A 10,688-nucleotide genomic window follows, 5' to 3' on the forward strand; every position below is an offset into this window, starting at 1 on the left:
TCAATGGAGGAGCGTTTATCTGTGTATAATAAACAAATGGAAATGATATTTAATTCTTTAGATAAACTTTCTTCTAAATCGAAATTGGACAGTGATTGGGTACTTATGACGAAAGATACCTCTGTGTGTTTGTTGTTAATTTGTGAAGTTCCTTACCCAGAATACTGTAGCCTATTATGTAGTTCTTAATAGTGATTAGTTATACTGCATGTGAAAGATATACAAGAAGGATAGACAACGCAACTCTTCCAGTCATGGTAAGTGACATATGTAAGTTAAACACTATAGTGAATGAAATTAGTGTTAGATTTAAAAATTGAGAATATGCAGTTACTGACAAACTGGAATTGATTCAACACTTGCTAAACAGCTTGTGTATCGATCTGCCAGGAAAAGAGCCAATTAGTTTGCTATTTTTATAGTTCAACAAGTTTCTCTGTTAAATTGTAAGAAGTCAGCATGAGATATTCATGGAAGTTAATGGTTTTCTGGTCACTGGTACAATCTGTATCCATAGGCTACTTTGTTACAGATACATAAGAAGCAATTCAGGTTTATTGTTGCCTTTTGAAATTACATTAAGTAGGGTCTGCAACAATTTTTCCACAACTACAATAATAGATCAACAGTCTTCAAATTTCTTAAATTATTTCCCCAAGAAAGTATAATTTCTAAAAGACGAAGATAAAATTGTCTTACTGCTCGTGGATGAAATCCATTTAAAAGCCCAGTTTGATTACAAGAGTGGGAATATAATAGTTGGTCAGGCAGAAGGAAATTCACAGTTTTTATGGCACAAAGTTTGGCCACAAGTTATTTAGATGTAGCACATATCTTGCGTGTTACAACCATAAAAGCCGAACATTTGTATTTGTTTGGAAGCGGTATTATTTTAAAGCTGGAGGAGATAGATTTCCACGTTTTTGACATTGCCTCAGTTAACAACGCTATAAACAGAAATACTGTTTCATTATTTAGTAATGCCCCAATAGCAATCTCACAGACCGACCCCTGTACTTTATTTTTGACAGTGTACGCCTACTTATTTTAAAGTGAGTTATGTCAGAAATAACTGGCTGAACCAAACAGATCAGGTTATTAGATTTAAATGTTTCTGTGATGGTATAGCTGCAGAGGAGAGGCTTCTTTTGCTGCTCTTAAAGTCCTTCATGCTCTAGAGGACAATTTATTGAAATATGGTAAAACTCTGACGTGTTAAATTGTTAGTCGTTATTCAACAGTGTTTTCCATTAAATCATTAAAATGTGCATAATACTAAAATGTTACAAGTGGCTATTAAAACACTTAAAAAGTTAAAAGTTTCAGGGCTTTAAATACTGTCCTATCCTCAGTACCTATTGAGTCAGCCAGCTAAAAACACGTACCAGGAACCAATACACTAAATTCTCAAAATATTACAGAATTTATGACTCGCTTTTCTGTGTGGTTGAGCAAAGGAATGACAGGTTTCAGTATGCAGGCAGTCGTCATTCTATCACACAACAGTTGTCTTGCTTGACTTATTTTCATTGGATCAACATAATGCATAGGAACTATTTTTTAACTTGTTGGGTGCAAACAGATGACCTGGAAGACAGATGTGGTAACTACCATCTAATGAGTTTCCATTTTCTCAGGAACCATGACCAAATTTTATGGTGTAGGAGTTGGAGCTACTTGATTGTGGTGTGATGCAATCCTTTATTAATAATTTGGCTGAAAATGTAATATTTACCATCAAATATTTGAAAAAAAAAACTAAAATTTTCACTGTTCCAGAAACTTTTGTTACACTCTCTAGATCTTTATTCATCAGAGAAAAAATTTTAACTGTCGTAAATCTATGCATACTAACCTGTTTATTAGATGTTGACAAAACTTCAACAATTATGTTAATAGATCTAAATTTCACAGTTACAGCACTAACTATAATTAACTCTCTGAACCAAATATTAGGCTGAACAAATCAAACAACTGTTTTAGCTCCATAGCAGTTGCTACAATCAATAAATTGTCACAACAGATACATGTATTGTACATTTTAACACGTTTAAAGTCATCTTGCAACATTTGGTAATAGAAACCCACTTTTATGATATTAGGATTGTTTTGAGTGCCACGTAGGTGTGAGGCTGTCAAAATAAAGGGGTAAAACGGCACATTAGAGAAGAGCAGTACTATAGAACAGTGGAGTTAAGCATGTTGTTAATGCCTTGACAGCAGTTTTCAGTTTGGTTTTGATAGTTCACCTGTATTGCTAAGAATTATGTTTGACATTACAGATATACACAAAACTTCAAAATTTTAAGACTCTGCATTTTACCCATATATTCAAGAAACAGGTTTATGGCTTCATTCATCAGGCATACTAGGAGCAAGTCCTGATGGACTTAATGATGTTGAGGGGAAAAACATGTACACTTGGAAGTAAAATGCCCCTATATTCATTACAAATACATTAAACAATATTATAATTAATTAATGAAACACATTACGCACTTAAATTTCTTCCTACGACTGTTTTTGTGAACATTATATATTGGTCGAAACATAGCCTAAAAGAAACTGAAACCTTGGAAAGTTGGAACTCGATAAAAAAAAATTCAGGCACCATACAAAAATTTTTTGCTGCCATGGCAACCTGACGCCAGATATTTGTCTACACCTGGATGTGTTGTTTCTAGTGAAATGAAACGTGTAGCTTCTTTCCTAATTTGGTTTTTCTTTCACAGATCCTTATTTGGAAAACTACAATGACTTGAAAATTTGTTCACCACATTTTTTTCTGTTAAGGGTATTAATGTAAGTCTATTCACATTATTACTTCTTATGTTCGTGCAACCATGGCACGAATTTATGAATGAAAAATGACTGCAATATTTGCATGTTTTTTCCCCATGAAGAGTCCTTCTCAACGAAATTCACAACAGGCTGCTGTGGAGCCCATACTGCCAAATATCCTACATCACAACCTGTCATATACAACTGACCTTGGATTTGATGACAGTAATAATGGTCCATATTTAAAAAAAAAAAAAAACATCATCCACAAACAATATATAATCATTTACCCCTTTCAGTGCCTGAGTCAATGTTGTGTTTTTGTATTTATAGGGACATTTTATTTCACGTGTACATGTTTTCCCTTGAATATCATTAAGTTCATCAAGACTTGCTCCTAGTACGCCTGTTGAATGAAGCCATAAACCTATTGCTTGAATCTGTGACTTTAATAACCCTGAGACTTCTAACACAGCTACTGCTTCATGCTGTTTTCCTCACTACACAGCTTTTACACTTGACATATCATAACCAACAAGTTTTTAAAAGACGAATGGGGGAAATCTATCCCACTGAGAGGATTTGAGTAAGATACAAAGTTACTTGCAGTAAATCTACACTTTCTCTGAGTTTTGTCCATCTAGTGTTTACTATCTGCCCCTTAGTCTCATCAGCAGAGTAATTGCTGCATCTGACAAGGTGCAGTGTTGCTTTAAGAAAGCCCCTTTATCTTTTGCACTATTGTAGTTCTCAGAAAAGATAACTTTTTCCATACATGGTGCTAGAAATGGTTCCAGGTACACCATGTTCTAAACCTAATAACCAAGTAAACCCAATTGTATGATGATCCTTCAATGAAGAAAACACTATCTTTTATGTCTATTGCAGGCTTCTTATTCAAAGGATTGTATTCCTTTTCTGCTGGGAGCAATTGTTCAATAGTCTTAATTTCACTATCTTCCTTCTGCTTTCTCACACTCCAGCTGCACGACTAGTCAGTCACCGACACATTGTGATATGCGTGTATAAGCAGCGCTGCCATATGATGACATCATAAAATAATGTTATAAATTTCAATCAAAGACACAACTATCTGCAAATGTTTATTTGCTACATGAATATAAGGTATATTTGCAGATAGTTGTGTCTTTGATTGAAATTTATAACATTATTTTATGACATTACTAGATACATCTGAAATATAAAATGAATTGCAAATTACATATGATGACATGTTGGATGTCAAGACAAGGACAGAAACTTGCAGCACCACCGATATTACCATCTTCCATCGTTAACTATTAAAAATATCAGAAAATCTCAAATTAATAGGCCTATTCACACTAGTACTACGCATGTTGAACTAACCTCAAACATGTATCAATTTACACAGTAATTTACACCAACCTGAAATTCATGTTTTATTTTTCATACTAGTTTTAATATTATGGTATACGTATCTTACATTATTTATACATATCATATGCCTTTTACCAGCTAGTCATACTTACCTCACAATTAGTTGGGACAAAATTATCCCGATGCATCGTCATGCTATATTTCCGGCGTAAATCTTCTTCTTAAGGAATATAAATACACTGACTTTCGATCCAGTTAAATAATTGCCTTTAGAGGTAGGTAGCAATTTTTAAATGCAGGGTGTACGACTTCGAAGTCTTGGGTGGACACTACAATTGCCTCTGCTTCACGAGCCAGAAAAGGTCTGACCAGCGAATAGGGATTATGCAGAATAGACACTTCGCGTCGGTACCTTTGATGTAGCCGGACCGATTTCAATGACCTTCAAGCCAGCTAAGCGTCAGATTCTGCTTTCTCCCTAGAGTTGGCGCTGACATCACACCAGCTAGCAGTCGACACAGCGGAAATATAACACACATAATTAATACATCTAGGTACATTATGTACTCAAATAAAATAAATTGGATCCATAGAATAATAAATCCTTCATTAACTGCAATGTCTAGACTCTAGAGTTCCTTTATAATGAGAGTTGAGACGTTGGGCCCAACAACAATTAAAATATGTAATGATTTGAAGGCGCTGAAAATGGAAAAACAAAACTCTTACGAGAAGTAAAACCATATACCTATATTATATTATTATACAAATATTAAATGAATTCGATACTTAATTTTATAATGTATTATATCTGAAATATAAAATATTATTATTACAACTAGTTTGTCACTGAGAAATAAGGAAAAGCTGTTAACTTGAATTTATTTGAAGCAAAGCGTTACTGGATTATGCAATAAAGTAGGCGATTTTTGGATCCTGTGCCTTAACTCTATTTTCAATCATTATCTTAGCGTATGCTCGATTACACTACCTCTAGCGCTTGAAAGTGGAACTAGCCGCTGGCGCACAGAGAAACAAAACAGGAAAATTCGCTCAGTGTCCATTCTTTATAATCCCTATTCGCTGGTCTGACTGGTAATAAGATGCCCTCAGGCAAAAGTGGACGTATAATATTAGTCCATGCTGGTAATGAAAATGATTTTATTCTAGGAGCTAATTAGTATATCACGGAAAGAAAGATGGCGACTACCATGACGAAATGACTAGAGCGCTTTCAGAATAAGAAGGCATATAAGGCGGAGCTAGTTCAGGCCGGTCTATGTCGACTAGCCAGTGACAGTGAAGCGGTGTTGCCTAGTTAAATCGTCGCGAAGTCTCGCTGAAGCGTCGCGTATTAGTTTATTTCTTGCGCGCACAATACTTATGGCTAGGAATGAATTTTAAGCTATCGCATTCGATAGAGCTCCGAATTCTGAATCCAACAGTACAAGAATGGCGATTGTATGTCAACTGGTTCGCGTGTTATCGCTTTAAGACTAAACAGAGATATCCAACCTACAGCATAGAACATATTTTGCTCTGAATTCCGTTTCTGTAAACGAAGATAGAATCTGTTTATTTTCAAATTCAGATGTAGACTGTTTTCTCTTGTGTGATGCGTAACTTACCGTAACAATGTCTCTTGAAGGGATTGCAATTGGCTCTGGTGTTTCATCTGTTATACGCAAAGGGATAGTTCTATACTCACAGGCGAGGGGTATTGTATTTTTGTACATAATTTTTTTCAGTGCGTATCAGTTCTTCACAAACAAAGAATCTGACGGCAGAGACGTGTGGTTTAGAAGTGCATACGTTATCTCATATTCTCGGACAGGACAAAGAGACAATTAAAATAGGTGGTATACTTGAATTTACCTCTCCTGGAAAATAACGCAAAACAAACGTGTTAATTATTTGTACAATTTTCAGAACCGTGTATTACTTCATCGTACGATATTTTAAATACATTAGTAGTATGTGTTAGCAGTGTCATTATAATAGAACATAGAAAGAAGAAGAAAGCTGAGAATAATCATAGATACGACTTTCACTTTTCATTTGAATATTATACATGGTATAAGACGAAATATTGCATAAACATGAGATATTTGGATGATATTATAAACATAAACACTCCTGCCTCTTTTTCCATGAATTATACGAAGAGCATTAACAACATTTCCTTAAGAGCATTAGAAAACTTTATAAAATGAAGCACATTAACTACATTTCACTTTTAAAATAAATACAAGCATGCTAGGAACGAGGAGATTTTATAATTCCAAAACTCAATTTTTATTTTAAAAACCTTTCGTTATATATATTACACTTTATATGATGTTTTCTAATATACAATTTTATCTTCAATATATTAACGATATTATTGGATTACGGTTTTCATATTCGCTTCTATACAACTACCTTCACTCGTAGGTTTATATTGCCACAGGCCAGAGTGATAGAACATAGAATCCTGGACTTCTAGGTAGGTATAAGCTAGAGGATTAAATTAAATTAGATAGGCTTGATTTAATAAAGTAAAAGGAAGTAATCTTCAGTTTCAATATGAGTACTGAATTAGGCCTACATATGAACAGATATGCTTATATCCTTACAGCCGGATTCTTAGTCAGAATGTGGAACACTGGCCCTCTAGATATGTAAAAATTATATGATAAAATAAAATTAGATAGACTTAGTTTATCATAGAAAAATAAAATAATCTACAGTTCCAGTATGAGTACTGAATTATGTATGAACACACATTATGATTACGTTGCATTATAGCCAGATTCGTAACCAGAATGTAGAACCCTGGACCCCTAGGTACATGTATAAGCTAGAGAATTAAATTATATAGGCTTCATTTAACGGAGGAAAAATAAAATACTTTCCAACTTCAATACTAAATTACATATCTACAGATTTGTTTTCGTTTTGTTATCGCTAGATTCTTAGGCTGCCCCTACAAACAAAATGTACCTTATCTTTCCTCTGGAGAAATAAACAATAATAAATTCAGCTTTGCTGTACAAGGAAGTCTGAGTAAGAATTAAAACATTCTTTCTCAGACATTAGCAAAGTAAATTTCTACACATCTGTCACTTTATTTCGCAAGTCATTGACTCCAAGAGCTACTGATCTATGAAGCTAAGAAGTAATAAAAATTGAGATGAGAATTACTTCAGTAAGAGTAATTATATTTAAACATTACACAAAATGAAGAAACAGGTCTCGACCCGCTCGCGCAGCGAGAGGGCTGCAACTGATATGTTCTGTCCTTATCTGTTGTCTCTGTCTTCCACGTCTCGTGCACCGTGCACTGTGTGACAACGTCGAACTGTTGCTAGCACTCAATTGGCTTAGGCCATATGCCTTCTTATTCTGAAACCGCTATAGTGCTCAAGTCTCCACACTGCCGGCTGCGCAGAAGATACGATTGGACCCAAATTGAAGCGATCGCTCGCCGCCATCTTGAGGCGGACGGAAAGCAATGCTGATAGAACGCAATCGTAAAACAAACTAAGATTTATTACTGTACAACATAAAAACAACTAAACATGAGCCTAACAGTAACAAGGATAAAGACAAATATAAATCATAGAACGTATTACTTGCATTCTTGTGGTATAACATCAAATAATCAAAGATATTAATCCTGCAACTGTCAGTCAACAATCTTCGTCGTCTTTGTCATTTGGGGGTATTTATATTTACATAATTCATCATATCCGTAGGATGGGCTTCCTGAAATATATTTCAATAACCGAGTGGGAACATTAACTTAATCTTGCACATTGTGTGCATCTTGCGGTCGTGAAAATAGCGGACGAAAAGTAATGCTGATAGAACGCAACCGCGAAAGACACTAAGATTTATTACTATACCATAAAAAACAACCAAATATAAACTAAAAGAGTAACAAGGATAAAAACAAATATAAACAGTGAAACGTAATCACCTGCAATCCTATAGTAGTCTACAACAGCAAATAATTGAAGAAACTGGAACTGTCAGTCAGTAATCGTCATCTTTGTGAACAACAAATATTAAGTTGTTATGCTAAAACTGTCAAATAAAAATTCTTGTCTTCGTGATTAGGCCTATTCATATTTACACAATTCATCAAATCTGTACCGATGGAGTTCCTGAAATATTTAATTAATCGAGTTAGGACATTAACTTAATCTTGCACACTGTGTATTTTGCTTAGGCCTAATAATAAATATTTCATTAAACAAGGAAATGGATCAACTGTTATTATTAAATCCAATATGTACAAGAATGTCAAAATATTGTAACTTGGCCATATCTAGATAGTATGAAAATACTTAACCAGATTTATTTGGACTCACTTATTGATTCATAAATAAAATTGATTTAGAGAGATGCTGTGTAACTATCTTCTTGTGCAAAGCAATACTGGTGGTGAATTGATGGTAGGCTATAAATTTATCGCGTTTAACAGCAGATAACCATTTACTGAGAAGCTCAGGCTTTTGCAATGGAAACCTAAAAAGTTTGCGCTTACTCCTATAAAACATTCTCTTCTATTAACACAATAAATATGTACTAATGTTCTCAGTCATTTTACAATATCCTAATACAATATATGTAACTAACTTACTTGTGAAAAGAAATTTCCGAATGCTTCTTACGTCGATTCGTACAGTTGTATGCGGCACAACTATGCACCATGATTTATATAGGAGTACGATGAAAATAAATGATAAAAGAACACTATTTGTACAGTTGTATGCAGCACAAGAGCACACGATGGTTTCACTTATAACAAAGAAATATGATTAAAATACTACTATTTGTATAGCCCTCATATGTAGCACAGAACCGGTAGTAGACCTACACTGTGATTTCACGTATATCACAGGAGAACGATTCATTTAAATTATATAAACACTATACACACACACACTACTGATTAAATTAATACGCACTTACTCCTAACACATTCAATAATATTGAATAACCTTCTATGTTATTTCAAATTAGGCGGAGTCGTGATGTAAACATATTGTAGTCACATGACACTCACCCTCAAGATGGAGATGCGCGAAAGTGTTCAATTTTTGGTCGAGGCACAGCGCTCGTAGTGAGTCTAGGTTAAACTATAAAACGTCTTTGCTAGTGCTATGTATGAGACATATTTTCCAGATAAATTGATTACAAATCTTCCTGCAAATAGCGTTGTGTTGGATAATGCGTATGTACATTCGAGGAAGTATGAAAAAATTCCCGTAAAGAGGAACAATAAAGCAGAAATTAGGTCGCGGCTCGTCTCTAAAGTAATTCCTATTGGCGAAGACATGCATAAGACAGAACTACTGGAGATAGTGGAGTCTGTGCAGTCTCGATATGAACCCAAGTGCATAATAGATGAAATGACTCGAGCACACGGACATAAAGTATTGCGACTCCCACCATACCATTGTGAACTAAATCCAATTGAAGAGGTGTGGAGTCAAGTCAAGAGGAAGGTTGCGCAAGAAAACATCACCTTCAACATAAATAAAGTGGGAGATCTGCTGGAATCAGGAATCAAACAAGTAACGTCGACCATGGCGCTAGTGGCGTAGAACTCGTCGTCTATATTGTTTCTCTTCTGTGTATTCTCTTCCAGAAGTTGCTTGTACGCGTCTGTGGAAGGCAGAATTAGTGAATACCGTAGATCAGTGGTCGTCAGCACTTGCTGAAATGAGTAAAGAGTAAGCGGAGCCGTCCCCTGTGGCCCGTCGTGCAGCAGGAAGAGGTAGAGAGCATACTCGGTAGCAGCTACGATTGCACCATAGTGCAGTGTGTTCTCCGCGGGTAAGAGACACTAGCCCCAGGGTGCTCTGTGCTGATGACCGTTGCCATAGAACCTCGATCAGAAAGGGTTCCCTTGTTAACACGTAGACCAGCCTGGATAGTGTGAACTTCGACACTCCGAGTACCCTTTTCAGATATGTGGCTTTGACTTTTTCCCACGCTTTCAAATCCCTTTTCTTTAAATACCGTACTCCCAAACCAAGTCTATGCCATAGGTAAGGATGGGTATAATCTTTGCATGGAACAGCTTCATAACTGCTTCTTTTACATGCCAGTAAATACATGACATGAACTTGTAGCATTCAAACACACTTAAATCACAGTCTACTATATACAGTCGCGAAGGTCAATATGTAGTAAAAATGCAAACATGGGTAGTTGCCCACCACTAGGATCGCTACTATCGCCTCATCATCGCAGATCTCTCTCCTAGTAGACGACAAAATATGTTACACTTTCGTTGTCGTGTTCTTTTGGAAAAATTAACACCTTCCTTCTATTATTGAAATATTAAATGCATAAAGTTAATTTATTATTTTAATGAAGTATATTAAAATTCACCATAAACTCAAAGATACCTGCAAGAAATAGGTTAATATTATTTTTGTTTGTGCAAAACGAACTGAAATTTACTATAATCGTTTCACTCATTCAAGATTATAGCGATAATTAACTATGAAACCAATAAATATTAATTTGCATTTCCCTTTACAACAATAATA

General features: G+C 35.1%; 1 long non-coding RNA gene across 1 annotated transcript; it reads right to left on the bottom strand.

Moving 5' to 3' along the window:
* Positions 1-1,681: 1,681 nt before the first annotated feature.
* On the bottom strand, positions 1,682-4,643 carry LOC138701538 (uncharacterized). Its single transcript, XR_011332614.1, has 2 exons — positions 4,293-4,643; positions 1,682-3,975 (listed from the first exon to the last, which is right to left on the bottom strand). It is a non-coding gene; the product is annotated as an uncharacterized lncRNA (long non-coding RNA).
* Between the last annotated feature and the right edge of the window lie 6,045 nt (positions 4,644-10,688).

Source organism: Periplaneta americana, chromosome 6 (genome assembly GCF_040183065.1).
Source record: "Periplaneta americana isolate PAMFEO1 chromosome 6, P.americana_PAMFEO1_priV1, whole genome shotgun sequence".
Taxonomy (NCBI): Eukaryota; Metazoa; Arthropoda; class Insecta; order Blattodea; family Blattidae; genus Periplaneta; species Periplaneta americana.